Source organism: Odocoileus virginianus, chromosome 16, assembly GCF_023699985.2.
Source record: "Odocoileus virginianus isolate 20LAN1187 ecotype Illinois chromosome 16, Ovbor_1.2, whole genome shotgun sequence".
NCBI classification, from domain to species: Eukaryota; Metazoa; Chordata; class Mammalia; order Artiodactyla; family Cervidae; genus Odocoileus; species Odocoileus virginianus.
The window spans coordinates 4,810,905-4,824,611 of NC_069689.1; the positions used below are offsets into that span (position 1 = coordinate 4,810,905).

At 40.3% G+C, this 13,707-nt stretch overlaps 1 protein-coding gene and 1 long non-coding RNA gene across 4 annotated transcripts in view; one reads left to right on the forward strand and one right to left on the reverse strand.

The window, feature by feature from the left end:
* LOC110143088 (neuronal acetylcholine receptor subunit alpha-7) overlaps positions 1 to 13,707 on the forward strand; it is a 149,883-nt gene that overhangs the window by 10,038 nt on the left and 126,138 nt on the right. The gene's annotated exons all lie outside the window — the stretch shown is intronic.
* Positions 1,251 to 13,707, reverse strand: part of LOC110143089 (uncharacterized) — a 28,806-nt gene continuing 16,349 nt past the window's right edge. Inside the window, exons 4-6 of one of the 2 annotated variants that reach the window (XR_011491683.1) lie at positions 6,571 to 6,655; positions 3,465 to 3,721; positions 1,251 to 1,550 (exon numbers count right to left, since the gene is read on the reverse strand). This is a non-coding gene — a long non-coding RNA (uncharacterized lncRNA). Of the gene's footprint in view, positions 1,554 to 3,464; positions 3,722 to 6,570; positions 6,656 to 13,707 lie in introns of both variants that reach the window. The other variant, XR_011491684.1, reaches the window with a different exon arrangement.

The window sequence follows — 13,707 nt, forward strand, 5'->3', positions numbered from 1 at the left end:
GGTTTTGTTCTTTCCTTGTTAGGATTTGTATGTGTTTTTCTATTTTACGGACTTGAGCCCTTTGTAAAATGTTTTTACGAGTATCTTTGACCCTGGCTGGTCTTTCCACTCTTTTCATGTTCTCTTTTTCATAAATTCCTCATTGAAGCAAAATATGCTTGTGGCTCAGCTGGTAAAGAATCCTCCTGCAATGTGGGAGACCTGGGTTTGATCCCTGGGTTGGGAAGATCCCTTGGAGAAGGGAAAGGCTGCCCACTCCAGTATTCTGGCCTGGAGAATTCCATGGACCGTATAGTCCATGGCGTTGCAAAGAGTCGGACATGACTGAGCAGCTTTCATACTTCACATGTTTACAGATGGGCTTCCCAGGTGGCGCTAGTGGTCAAGAACCTGCCTGCCAATGCAGGAGATGTGAGAGGCAAGGGTTCGATGATCCCTGGGTCAAGAAGATCCCCTAGATGAGGGCATGGCAATCCACTCCAGTATTCTTGCCTGGAGAATCCCATGGACAGAGGTGCCTGGCAGGTTACAGTCCATAGGGTTGCAAAGAGTTGGACATGACTGAAGTAACTTAGCATGCACACACATGCTTACATATAAATTGTATCTTTAGATGAACAGAAATTCTTAATTGCCTGATTTTGTAATTCTTTTCTTCTATGTTTAGTGTATCTTATGTTATCTTTAGAAAAATCTTTCCTTTCCTCAAGTTCATGAAGATAATTTTCTATATATTTGCATTTAGAGGCTTTTTGTTGTTGCTTTACCTTCACATGGAACTCTAGACTGACGATTATTTTGTTTTTCAAGGCTAATTAAAGGATTGTTAGTATAATGATTGCGTGATTGGTGCACTTTGTTGCTTTAGGCATTGTATTATCTACTTTGTTTGCCCCGAGAGAGACATTTCAGTTATATAGTATGTACATGATACAGAGAAAATGCCAGGGCTATGATATTTTATTATGACACGTGACCCTACCTACAAAACAGAGGCAGACTCCCTGACAGAGAGAACAGACCTGTGGTTGCCAGGTAGGGTGGGGGATGGATTGAGAGTTTGGGGTTAGCACGTGCAAAGTAGTAAAAAACAAATAAAGCAGTGATTACAAACTATAGCCTACAGGTTAAAATCTGCCCACTGCCTATTTTTGTAAATAAAGTTTTATTGAAATACAAACACAAATAAATACCAATAAGATGCAGCATTTACAGAGCCAATAATAAAGGATTTCTGAAAAGCCCTGGGCTGTCTCGATGCTGACTCTTAACCAGACACATTTTGTTGCCTCTGTTTCTGGTTATGACACCATTAGGACACTACTTTAGTAATCTTAATCGTCCTATTCCTGGATTGATCAACTTCACCCATTCTTGTGACTTCCTACTATGATAGGTATGAACTCAGCTCATTCACAGCTCTCCTTACCTCCCCTCTTACCTCTGTTCTTGCTTCTTCTGCTGCTCACTTTTGCACCTTCAAAAGTACAAAACAGGTAAAGGGTGTCGACAGAGGGTGGCAGATGGAAATTAAACTTCTAGTGGTGAGCCTGCTGGAGTGTACAGAAGTGGAAATGTAATGTTGTATACGTCAAGCTTATATAATGTTATAAAGCAATTTTGTGATATCACTTACATGTGAAATCTAAAATACGGCACAAGTGAACATATCTAAGGAACAGAAACAGTCTTACAGACATAAAGGACAAACTTGCCAAGGGGGTTAGGGTTGCCAAGGGGGAGGGGTTTGAAACTATTATAAATAGAGTAGATAAACAACAAGATCCTACTGTCTAGGACAAGGAACTATATTCAATATCCTGTGATAAAACGTAGTGGAAAAGTATGGTATAGAATTCATATGTGTATAACTGAATCACTTTATGGTTGAAACTAACACAGCATTTTAAATCAACTATACTTGACTTAAATTGAAAAGAAAACCAGTGTTAATCAATTTAAAAAAATTATAGTAATCTTAATTATACCTACAAACTAACTTGTTGAAAAAAACAAAGCTTCTTGTCATTTCTGTTGCCTGGAATCCTGGAATTCAGCTTTCCTGCTCTGTAATCACTTCCTTTCTGCCCCTACTTCTCTTGAAGTCCTTCCATGTCCACATTGGTAACATTTACATTCTATTCTGTGTGTGTGTGTGAGTGTGAAAGTCAATCAGTCATGTCCAACTCTTTGCAACCCCATGGACTATACAGTCCATGGAGTTCTTCAGGTCAGAATACTGGAGTGGATAACTTTTCCCTTCTCCAGGGGATCTTCCCAACCCAGGGATCGAACCCAGGTCTCACACATTGCAGGCGGATTCTTTACCAGCTGAGCCACAGTCTTATTTAATTTCTCTGTAACTTGACAGTAGCTTGATTTGACTTGGGGGAAAAAAAAACCCAAAAAACGGCCCTCACGATCTTGTGACAGTGTAAGCACTGTTCTCTGCAAAGCCATTTTTCTAAGCCCCTGTTTCCTTCTCTATGGGTTCAGTGCTGTTTCTGTGCCATTCATTGGGGTCGTGTGTGCCTGGTGTCAACTTGGGGTCAAGCTCAGATGATGCTCCTTTTTCACCTTCTTCACCAAATCTCATTGTACCTTGTTATCCCGATGTCTTTGGTCCCACTGTACATCCAGTAGGTCCTCCTTTCACTGTTCCTGTCTTTTGTACACTGGGCCCTCTTTCTCTGGGAGTACTGATTGGAGGGTTGTCCTTTCCTTCTTTACTTTTGTAGTTCATTTGTTTTAAACTAAGCAATGTTATTTCTTCTAGGGTTATTTTCCTCCCCTTCTTTTAATGTTGCTTGTTTATTTACTTTGCCTTTCTATTTATTTTTACTATGTATTTATCAAGATTTTCTAAAGTTCCTCTGGTTCTTAGTATCTCTTCTTATTTTTATATTAGGGAACAGAAACATTAGTAGAAGTGTTGTATCAGAGGGGGCCTGTTACATTTTTGAGGACCGAGTAAATGCTCAAGGGCTGAATGCTTTGCTCCAAAGGCATCTCTTTTCACATGACCTGCTTTGTTTCCTAAATCAGGGCTGTCCAATAGAAATGTAATGTCAGCCCCAGATGTGATTTTACATTTTCCAGCGGTCACATTTAAAAAGTAAATGGTGCAGGGAACATTGATTTTAGTAAGATACCTCACTTCACTTAGTATTCCTAAATTATTAAGGATGCAACAAGTAGCCAACATTAAAAAAAACGTTAATGAGATAGTTTATGCTTTTAGGGGAGGGCACAGCTAAGCCTTGGGAATCCCATGAATGTTAGGCTCATAGCACTGGCCACCCATCCAGGACTTAGAAGGCAGGTTGTGGAGGGGCTGCCATATTGTTCTGTCTAGCACTCACTGATCAGATCAGTTTGTTTGAGTTTTGACTGTATGGAGTGAGGAGAAACCTGGTAGTTTGTTATTGTCAGGAGGGAGTTGACCAAGCTTGCTCTGAATTCACCTGTGACCGCTCCACTCCGTACTCCCTGCCCTCCTCTGGACCCAGGGCACTTCTGGAATCTGTGGGCTTCTGCATGGCAGATCTGCTCCCTCTCCCCTGCAGCCCCGTGCTCAGCGTTGAGCACAGGTCTTCCTTTGTTGGCTTTTGCAGTCACCAAGCCTCTGTGTGTGTGCTCTTTTCTTGTGATGGGTTGAATATCTTGTCTTTTTATGGCCTCATTTCCATTATCTTTCTTTTGGGGAGATTATACCTGTTATCTGAAGAAGAAAAAAAAAAGTACAACCTGAACGTTGAGAATTATGGTTTATTTGGTGGACAGGATGGAGACTTAAGTCCAGAAGACAGGATCTCAGCTCTAAGGGACTTTTCCATAGAGGTAAGGGAGATGCCACCCTCTCCAATACTCTGGCCTGGAGAATCCCGTGGACAGAGGAGGCTGGTGGGCTGCAGTCCATGGGGTCACAAAGAGTCAGACACGACTGAAGTGGCTAAGCACAGCACAGCACGGGAGGAGCCAAGGTTTATAGGAATTTTGCAACAAAGACCAGGTAGTCAGTGCATCAGAAAATTACTGTTAACTAAAGAAAACCAGACATCTCAAATTAAGGAATTTAGCACTTTTCTATGTATGGGAAGATGCAAGAGTCTGGGCTCACTGAAGTCATTCCTTTCATATGCACCTCAGCTCTCTGGGGCCAGGATCCTGGGCTTTCTCATCCAAAATCCCTTCAGGGTACACCACTGGGGGTGGCTGCAGTCACTGACTGCTTGATGGCAGGCATCCTGTTTCCATTCCTGAATTCCCTCAAGACTCACCATCAGGGGTGGCTCTAATGAGGTGGCCTGATAGCTGTAACATCTTTGTTTACTGACACAGCAGGCAACATTTTTTTTTCATTGGCATACCATTTCTCTCCTCTATTTTAATTTCAGTAGTCTTGAGGGCAGAGGGGAAATAGATGGGTATAAGCTGACATCTTAAGCTAAAACCTTACTGGATACTCTTATCAGCAACTAAGCCAATGGGCAAAAATGTTATTTTGTATTTTTAATTCATTATTTGATTCACAGATCCATGCCTACATTTCTGCAATGTAATTTTGATATTTGTGTTTCTTTAAACTGATTGAGCAGTGAACACCTGGGCAATCAAGAACTGAGAGAATGAGCATTTTTATATACATCTTAGGTTTATGATTATTTAAATGTAAATGAATGCTTTCTTTATTGTGGCCCCTGTAGAAGGAGAGGCAGTTACTGTAAGAAACCTATTAAAATATCAAATACTTTTGGACTCTTGTTAGGATTAAAGTCCAATTATTTGGAATCTTTTGGTAGAAATAGTCTTTTCAGGATGAGCTTATTTATTGAGGCTGGCAGGTATACCTCAAGGCAGGGTCTCATGATGGATGTTGATGGCTCACAAACAAGATGGAGATGGGTTTTCTGTTTTTATTTTTGTTTGGATGCTTATAATCTGACACTGGAGAAAAATAAATTTCCCCAAATTGTCTTAAGCAACTTAAAACAGTTCTCTACTGACTATTTTCAAAACCAACCTTTGTGAGGTAGTGAACTTTTTGGTATGTTAACTTGAAAAGTCTTGACTTTGTACTTATAGCTTATAGAGTAAATGAAACATTATATGGGTCTTAAAAGTCAATTGGTCAAAAGCTTTAAAACACTTAAGAGAAAACATTAAAAAATTTCTTCACAAGGTTTTTTTGTTTATTTGTTTTAAATAAAACCAAGAATGTTACTGTTTTAAAATTTATTTTTGCTTTAAATGTTGTGGTTACTCATCAAATTGTGATTGAATCATTTAGGATAATATTTTGTATTTGCCTAAAATATCTGGAGATTGAGGATCAACAAAATTCCTTGATGGAAACTAAAGAATAACAGGCATGTTGATAAAAACAGACAAAGCCTAGAGAATCACAATATTTTCAAACATTCAAGTGCTTCTGGCTAGTCTTCAGGGGCACATCCTATAGACAATTGGAGGTCAGGAGATAACTTTATTTTTCAGCTAGGTGAAATGCATGCAGCATAGATATTTAAACATAGGGGAATCTCTCTGAATCTGGTTTGTCCTTTGTATCCGTGGTTTGTGTTTTACAGCCCCAGAGTGAATGGAAACTGCACCAGAGGCTTTTCTCTGAAAGGAGTGGTCTGTACTGACATCTGGTCTCAGGAATGAGAAGCAATGAAGGCAGCTCTCTGTACTAGGAGCTGGACTGGCACTCGGCTGCAGGAAGGTCCCCCTCACCTCCTTTCTTTCCTTCCTTTGAAGGGCATCAGGCCAGTTGGACCCCATCTCCTGTTCCATGTATGGAACAATTAATGTGATGGCCACGGACCAGGATGCTCCTTTGTCAATAACCATTGAGCAGGCATTAAAGCAACAATGTGCAGATGGCACTTTCATTGTTGATGACAGGGGAAATTATAGGCACTGGATTAAATTAAAAACTGAAAGGGAATGAATACTCAGGAAATGTGTTTCCTTTCCAGTGGTGGTTTGCATCTGCACAGGGAGCAGCTTGGTCATTGATGTGTTATCACAAACCAGCTTTCCACTGGCTCCCTGCATTTTTTAAAAAAATATCACTTTAAAAGCACACAGCATTAGAAAGAAATACTTTTAAAGGGCTTGAAACTTGTCTTAGATAGAGGAAAGGAATAGCAAGATGGAATACATGGTATGGATTTGTCTGGATTGGAAAGATTGCACCTGTTTCAGAAATGCTGCTCTTTTGGAGGAAATGAGACTCCTGAGTTTATCATCATGTCTGTAAGAAATCTGTAGATGTAACCTGGGCTAGGGGGATTCAGGGCCTGTCTCCCCTGCTAATAGGTAGTTTTTAACAAAGTGCTATATTATTAGGACCATTCTTATCCAAGCAGAGAAGATTTGGGGACTTGAACCCAGGCATTTTTCATATTTTTTTTTGTTTGGGGATATTTTTGCTTTTTTTTTAAATTTTTGAACATATTAGGCAGTATTCAAGATACTCAAATAGTTGATGACCAGTGAGATTTTATTAAAATGATTTGAATTATTTTGGGGGATATTTGGTATATATTATTTCATTCTACTTACTTTTGTTTCTGATGCTCAGATTATCAAGGTGACTCCTGTGTCCTTTTGGTAAGCTCTCTCTGATCCTTGATAGTTGCTCTGTTTTCTAGAACAAAATAAAATGAGATATCTCAAGGCTGTCTTGTACTGCTCACTCCAGACTTGAATCTGCTTTTACGAAGAAACCCTTCAGTGGGAAACTTTATTCGGAAACCATGGATTGACAGTAGACATTGGAATAAGTTCTGACTTGAGTCTAGAAAAATATTTCAGAAAGAGATAACTGACCAAATGGAAAGTAAAAATATAAAGAAAGGATCTTTTTTAAAAAAGCTTCTAGAGTTCAAGGAAAGCATGAACAACTTAATGTAAAAGACTCATTGAACACTTCAATTTCAGTGCACCAGGGATAGGAAAAAAAAAAAAAAACAACCTTAAATTATCCAGGACGGAGGGAAAATCACTTGCTAAAAATAATTGCCAAAATGACATCTGTGGTCTTATCAGAAAAATCTTGGATTTGAAAAGACGTGGTCTATAATATCATAGCTCAGGTGAGAAATTATTATCCCCAAATCTCTAAAGAGCCAAGTAGAAAAACAGAATTTTCAGATATGCATGGATCCAGATTTTACCACCCATATATTATCTGAAAGCATTGCTAGATAATGTATTCCAGTTATGAAAAAAAAAACCCAAAACAAAGTAAGTGGGATATATGAAAAACTTGTAAGAGATCAGAAAAAATATCCATCAAGCATAATTGTCAAATAGCCATCCCTGAAATGTTGACAATAGTCTGTAACCCACACATACATATCTTTCTTTCTTTACATATCATTGTTGTTGTTGTTCAGTCACTCAGTCGTGTCCAACTCTTTGTGACCCCATGGACTGCAACATGCCAGGCTTCCCTGTCCTTCACCATCTCCTTGGTTTTGCTCAAACTCATGTCCATTCAGTTGGTGATGCCATCCAACTATCTCATCTTCTTTTGTCCCCTTCTTCTTCTGCCTTCAATCTTTCCCAGCATCAGGGTCTTTTCCAGTGAGGCAGCTCTTTGCATCAGGTGGCCAAAGTATTGGAGCTTCACCTTCAGTATCTGTCCTTCCAGTGGATACAAGATTGTTTTCCTTTAGGATATACTGGTTTGATCTCCTTTCACTCCAAGGGACTCTCAAGAGTCTTCTCCAGCACCACAGTTTGTAGGCATCATTTCTTCAGCGCTCAGCCTTTTTTTATTGTCCAGCTCTCACATCTGTACATGACTACTGGAAAAACCATAGCTTTGACTAGACGGACCTTTGTAGGCAAAGTAATGTCTCTGCTTTTTAATGTCTCTGTATATATATGTTTGTATGCATATGTATGTGTGTGTGTAAATGTAAGTGAAAATATGTGTTTTCAAAATTTTTAAATAACCACTATGCAAGTGGAAAGAGATTCTGAAATTTTCAAATCTTGAAAAGAAAATGAAACAAAAAAATTTGAACGTTCCAATAATGTTTAGAATTGATTTTAAGAAGCCCAACAAAATACTGTGGGGAAATGGCAACCCATGATGACAGAAACAAGGCCAGTCTCATCCATAATCACTCTGTTGTGAAATGGGTCAGTCCAGTTCAGTTCCTCAGTTGTGTCTGACTCTTTGCGACCCCATGGACTGCAGGATCCTCCTAGGCCTCCCTGTCCATCACCAACTCCCAGAGCTTACTCAAACTCTTGTCCATTGAGTTGATGATGCCATACAACCATCTCATCCTCTGTCGTCCCCTTCTCCTCTTGCCTTCAATCTTTCCTAGCATCAGGGTCTTTACAAATGAGTCAGCTCTTCACATCAGGTGGCCAAAGTATTGGAGTTTCAGCTTCAACATCAGTCCTTCCAATGAACATTCAGGATTGATTTCCTTTAGGATGGACTGGTTGGATCTCCTTGCAGTCCAAGGGACTCTCAAGAGTCTTCTCCAACACCACAGTTCAAAGAGCATCAATTCTTCGGCGCTCAGCTTTCTTTATAGTCCAACTCACACTTACACATGACTACTGGAAAAATCATAGCCTTGACTATATGGACATTTGTTGGCAAAATAATGTCTCTGCTTTTTAATATGCTGTCTAGGTTGGTCATAACTTTCCTTCCAAGAAGTAAGCGTCTTTTAATTTCATGGCTGCAGTCACCATCTGCAGTGATTTTGGAGCCCAGAAAAATAAAGTCTGCCACTGTTTGCACTGTTTCTCCATCTGTTTGCCGTGAAGTGATGGGACTGGATGCCATGATCTTAGTTTTCTGAATGTTGAGCTTTAAGCCAACTTTTTCGCTGTCCTCTTTCACTTTTATCAAGAGGCTCTTTAGAGGAGGAGCCAAGATGGCAGAGGAATAGGACGGAGAGACCACTTTCTCTCCTACAAATTCATCAAAAGAACATTTGAACGCTGAGCAAATTTCACAAAACAACTTCTGATCACTAGCAGAGGACATCAGGCACCCAGAAAAGCAGCCCATTGTCTTCGAAGGGAGGTAGGACAAAATATAAACGATAATAAGGGAGTCAAAAGAGCTACGGACGGAGACCCGTCCCGGGAAGGGAGTCTTAATAGAGGAAGTTTCCAATCACCAGGAAACCCTCTCACTGGCGGGACTGGGGGAAGTTTTCTGCATTCTAACTGGGAGGAAAAATTAAACAAGGCCCACAGATTACGTGCCTAAAAGCAACTCCCAGCAGAAAAGTACCCCAGACGCCCGTACCCGCCAGCAACAAGCGGGGCGGAACGGAGAGGAGCGGGCGGCATTGCTTAGGGTGAGGACCGGCCCGAAGACCCTGAGAGCAATCGGAGGGAGCTTTTTTAAACTGTGGGATAGCAAGGGACAAAATTAACTGGCCCGAACACACTGCCGGTGGTTCGCAAAACAAAGGGACTGAGAATCTCCAGAGAAGAGCCGGCCCATCCCAGCTGGAGGTAGGAGGCAGGGGGGAGGGGAAAAAGGCAAACTTAGCCCCTGAGAAGCCACCCCCTCCCACACTGCAAACAGGCCTCCGGGTTCTAGCTAAAGACTTCCTGAGACCCGACTGGCGGTGCGCGCTGGGGCCGCGGAGGGAAAAAGCGCGCCGTATGCGGGGAGATTGCGCCCAAGCCTCTGGCTGCCTGGGCCGCTCGCCGCGGAGGGAAAAGGCGTGCTGCACCCGGGAGAGTACTCCCAAGCCTCTGGCTGCCTGAACCGGTCAGGCCGAGAAAGGCACAAAACGCAGGAGCAACCGAATCTGCGCTCTTGTGGAGTACCCGAAAACTGGAACCGCACTCAACGCAGGGCCCGCTCCATATAGAGCAGCCGGGAGCCTGAGCAGTGTAGACGGCGAAAGCACAGACACCCGTGAGCAGGGCAAACCCAGTGTGGCCGGAACACGGTGAGCGCTATCCACACAGAGCGGTGTCTGTCTGCAGCGTCCCGCCCTCCCCGTAGCAGGACTGAACTGAACTAGAGAACCTAAATAAGAGATCACCTCCGCCCGCCTGTGTCAGGGCGGAAATTAGACACCAAAGAGACAGCAAACAGAAGCCAAATAAACAAAGGGAACCGCTTCAGAAAGGACCGGTGCAACAGATTAAAATCCCTGAAGGTAACACCGAATACACGGGAAGGGGCCTACAGATATCGAGAAGTGTAAGCTGGAAAGAGGAGCTATCTGAAATTGAACTGAACCTACCCTGACCGCAACAACCTCAGAGAAATTCCTAGATATATATGTACATTTTTTTTTTTAATTAAAAAAAAAATTTTTTTTTCTTTCCCTTTTTTTTTTTAAATTTTTTATTTTTTCTCCTTCATTTTCTTTTATAATTCCCTATTACTCCCCCATTACTCCTCAACTTTCATTTTCATATATTTTTACGATTTTTTTTTATTTGGGAAAAAAAATTTTTTTTTTCTTTTCTTTTTTTTTTCTTCTTTTTCTTGTTTTTCTCTCCTATTTCCTTTTAGAGTCCTCTAATACTCCTCTATTATTCCTTAACTTTCATTTTCATTTCACTATAGCCACAAAAAAAAAAGAGAGAGAGAGAGAGAAACCCTATTTTTAAACTGAACTTCATATACAGTTCTAAATTTTTTTGTGTGTTTTTGTTTTTAAATATTGTATTTCAAAGAGTCTAACCTCTACACTAGATTTTCAATCTTTGTTATTCTCCCTCAGAACACCTCTACTTCCTCCATTCCCCTTCTCTTCCCAATCCAACTCTGTGAATCTTTGTGGGTGTCTGGGCTACAGAGAACACTTTGGGAACAGATAACTGCATAGATCTGTCTCTCTCCTCTTGAGTCCCCTTTTTCTCCTCCTGCTCACCTCTATCTCCTTCCTCCCTCTCCTATTCTTCATGTAACTCTGTGAACCTCTCTGGTTGTCTCTCACGGTGGAGAATCTTTTCACCATTAACCTAGAAGTTTTATTATCAGTACTGTATAGTTGGAGAAGCCTTGAGACTATTAGAAGAATAAAACTGAAATCCAGAGGCAGGAGACTTGAGCCCAAATCCTGAGAAAACCAGAAAACTCCTGACCACACGGAACATTAAGGAATAAGAGACCATCCAAAAGCTTCCATACCTACACCAAAACCAACCACCACCCAAGAGCCAATAAGCTCCAGTACAAGACATACCACGCAAATTCTTTAGCAACGCAGGAACATAGACCTGAGTGTCAACATACAGGCTGTCCAAAGTCACACCTAACACATAGACCCATCGCAAAACTCATTACTGGACACTCCATTGCACTCCAGAGAGAAGAAATCCAATTCCACGCACCAAAACGCTGACACAAGCTTCCCTAACCAGGAAACCTTGACAAACCAATCGTCCAACCCCACCCACTGGGTGAAACCTCCACAATAAAAAGGAACCTCAGACCACAAGAATACAGAAAGCCCACTCCAGACACAGCAATCTAAACATGATGAAAAGGCAGAGAAATACCCAACAGCTAAAGGAACATGAAAAAAGCCCACCAAGTCAAACAAAAGAGGAGGAAATAGGGAATCTACCTGAAAAAGAATTTAGAATAATGATAATAAAAATGATCCAAAATCTTGAAAACAAAATGGAGTTACAAATAAATAGCCTGGAGACAAAGATTGAGAAGATGCAAGAAATGTTTAACAAGGACCTAGAAGAAATAAAAAAAAATCAATTAAAAATTAATAATGAAATAAATGAGATCAAAAACACTCTGGAGGGAACCATGAGTAGAATAACAGAGACAGAAGATAGGATAAGTGAGTTAGAAGATAAAATGGTGGAAATAAATGAAGCAGAGAGGAAAAAAGAAAAAAGAATCAAAAGAAATGAGGACAACCTCAGGGACCTCTGGGACAATGTGAAACGCCCCAACATTCGAATCATAGGAGTCCCAGAAGAAGAAGACAAAAAGAAAGGCCATGAGAAGATACTCGAGGAGATAATAGCTGAAAACTTCCCTAAAATGGGGAAGGAAATAGCCAACCAAGTCCAAGAAACCCAGAGAGTCCCAAACAGGATAAACCCAAGGTGAAACACCCCAAGACACATATTAATCAAATTAACAAAGATCAAACACAAAGAACAAGTATTAAAAGCAGCAAGGGAGAAACAACAAATAACACACAAAGGGATTCCCATAAGGATAACAGCTGATCTATCAATAGAAACCCTTCAGGCCAGAAGGGAATGGCAGGACATACTTAAAGTAATGAAAGAGAATAACCTACAACCTAGATTACTGTACCCAGCAAGGATCTCATTCAGATATGAAGGAGAACTCAAAAGCTTTACAGACGAGCAAAAGCTGAGAGAATTCAGCACCACCAAACCAGCTCTTCAACAAATACTAAAGGATCTTCTCTAGACAGGAAACACAGAAAGGTTGTATAAACGCGAACCCCAAACAACAAAGTAAATGGCAACGGGACCACACCTATCAATAATTACCTTAAATGTAAATGGGTTGAATGCCCCAACCAAAAGACAAAGACTGGCTGAATGGATACAAAAACAAGACCCCTATATATGCTGTCTACAAGAGACCCACCTCAAAACAAGGGACACATACTGACTAAAAGTGAAGGGCTGGAAAAAAATATTCCACGCAAACGGAGACCAAAAGAAAGCAGGAGTCGCAATACTCATATCAGATAAAATAGACTTTCAAATAAAGTCTGTGAAAAGAGACAAAGAAGGACACTACGTAATGATCAAAGGATCAATCCAAGAAGAAGATATAACAATTATAAATATATATGCGCTCAACATAGGAGCACCGCAATATGTAAGGCAAATACTAATGAGTATGAAAGAGGAAATTAATAGTAACACAATAATAGTGGGAGACTTTAATACCCCACTCACAACTATGGATAGATCAACTAAACAGAAAATGAACAAGGAAACACAAACTTTAAAGGACACAATGAACCAGCTAGACCTTATTGACATCTATAGGATGTTTCACCCCAAAACAATCAACTTCACCTTTTTCTCAAGTGCACACGGAACCTTCTCCAGAATAGATCACATCCTGGGCCATAAATCTAGTCTTGGTAAACTCAAAAAGATTGAAATCATTCCAGTCATCTTTTCTGACCACAGTGCAGTAAGATTAGATCTCAATTACAGGAAAAAAATTATTAAAAATTCAAACATATGGAGGCTAAACAACACGCTCCTAAATAACCAACAAATCATAGAAGAAATCAAAAAAGAAATCAAAATATGCATAGAAATGAATGAAAATGAAAACACAACAACCCAAAACTTATGGGACACTGTAAAAGCAGTGCTAAGAGGAAGATTCATAGCATTACAGGCCTACTTCAAGAAACAAGAAAAAAGTCAAATAAATAACCTAATTCTACACCTAAAGCAACTAGAGGAAGAAGAAATGAAGAACCCCAGGGTTAGTAGAAGGAAAGAAATCTTAAAAATTAGGGCAGAAATAAATGCAAAAGAAACTAAAGAGATCATAGCAAAAATTAACAAAGCTAAAAGCTGGTTTTTTGAAAAAATAAACAAAATTGACAAACCATTAGCAAGACTCATTAAGAAACAAAGGGAGAAGAACCAAATTAACAAAATTAGAAATGAAAATGGAGAGATCACAGCAGACAACACTGAAATACAAAGGATCAT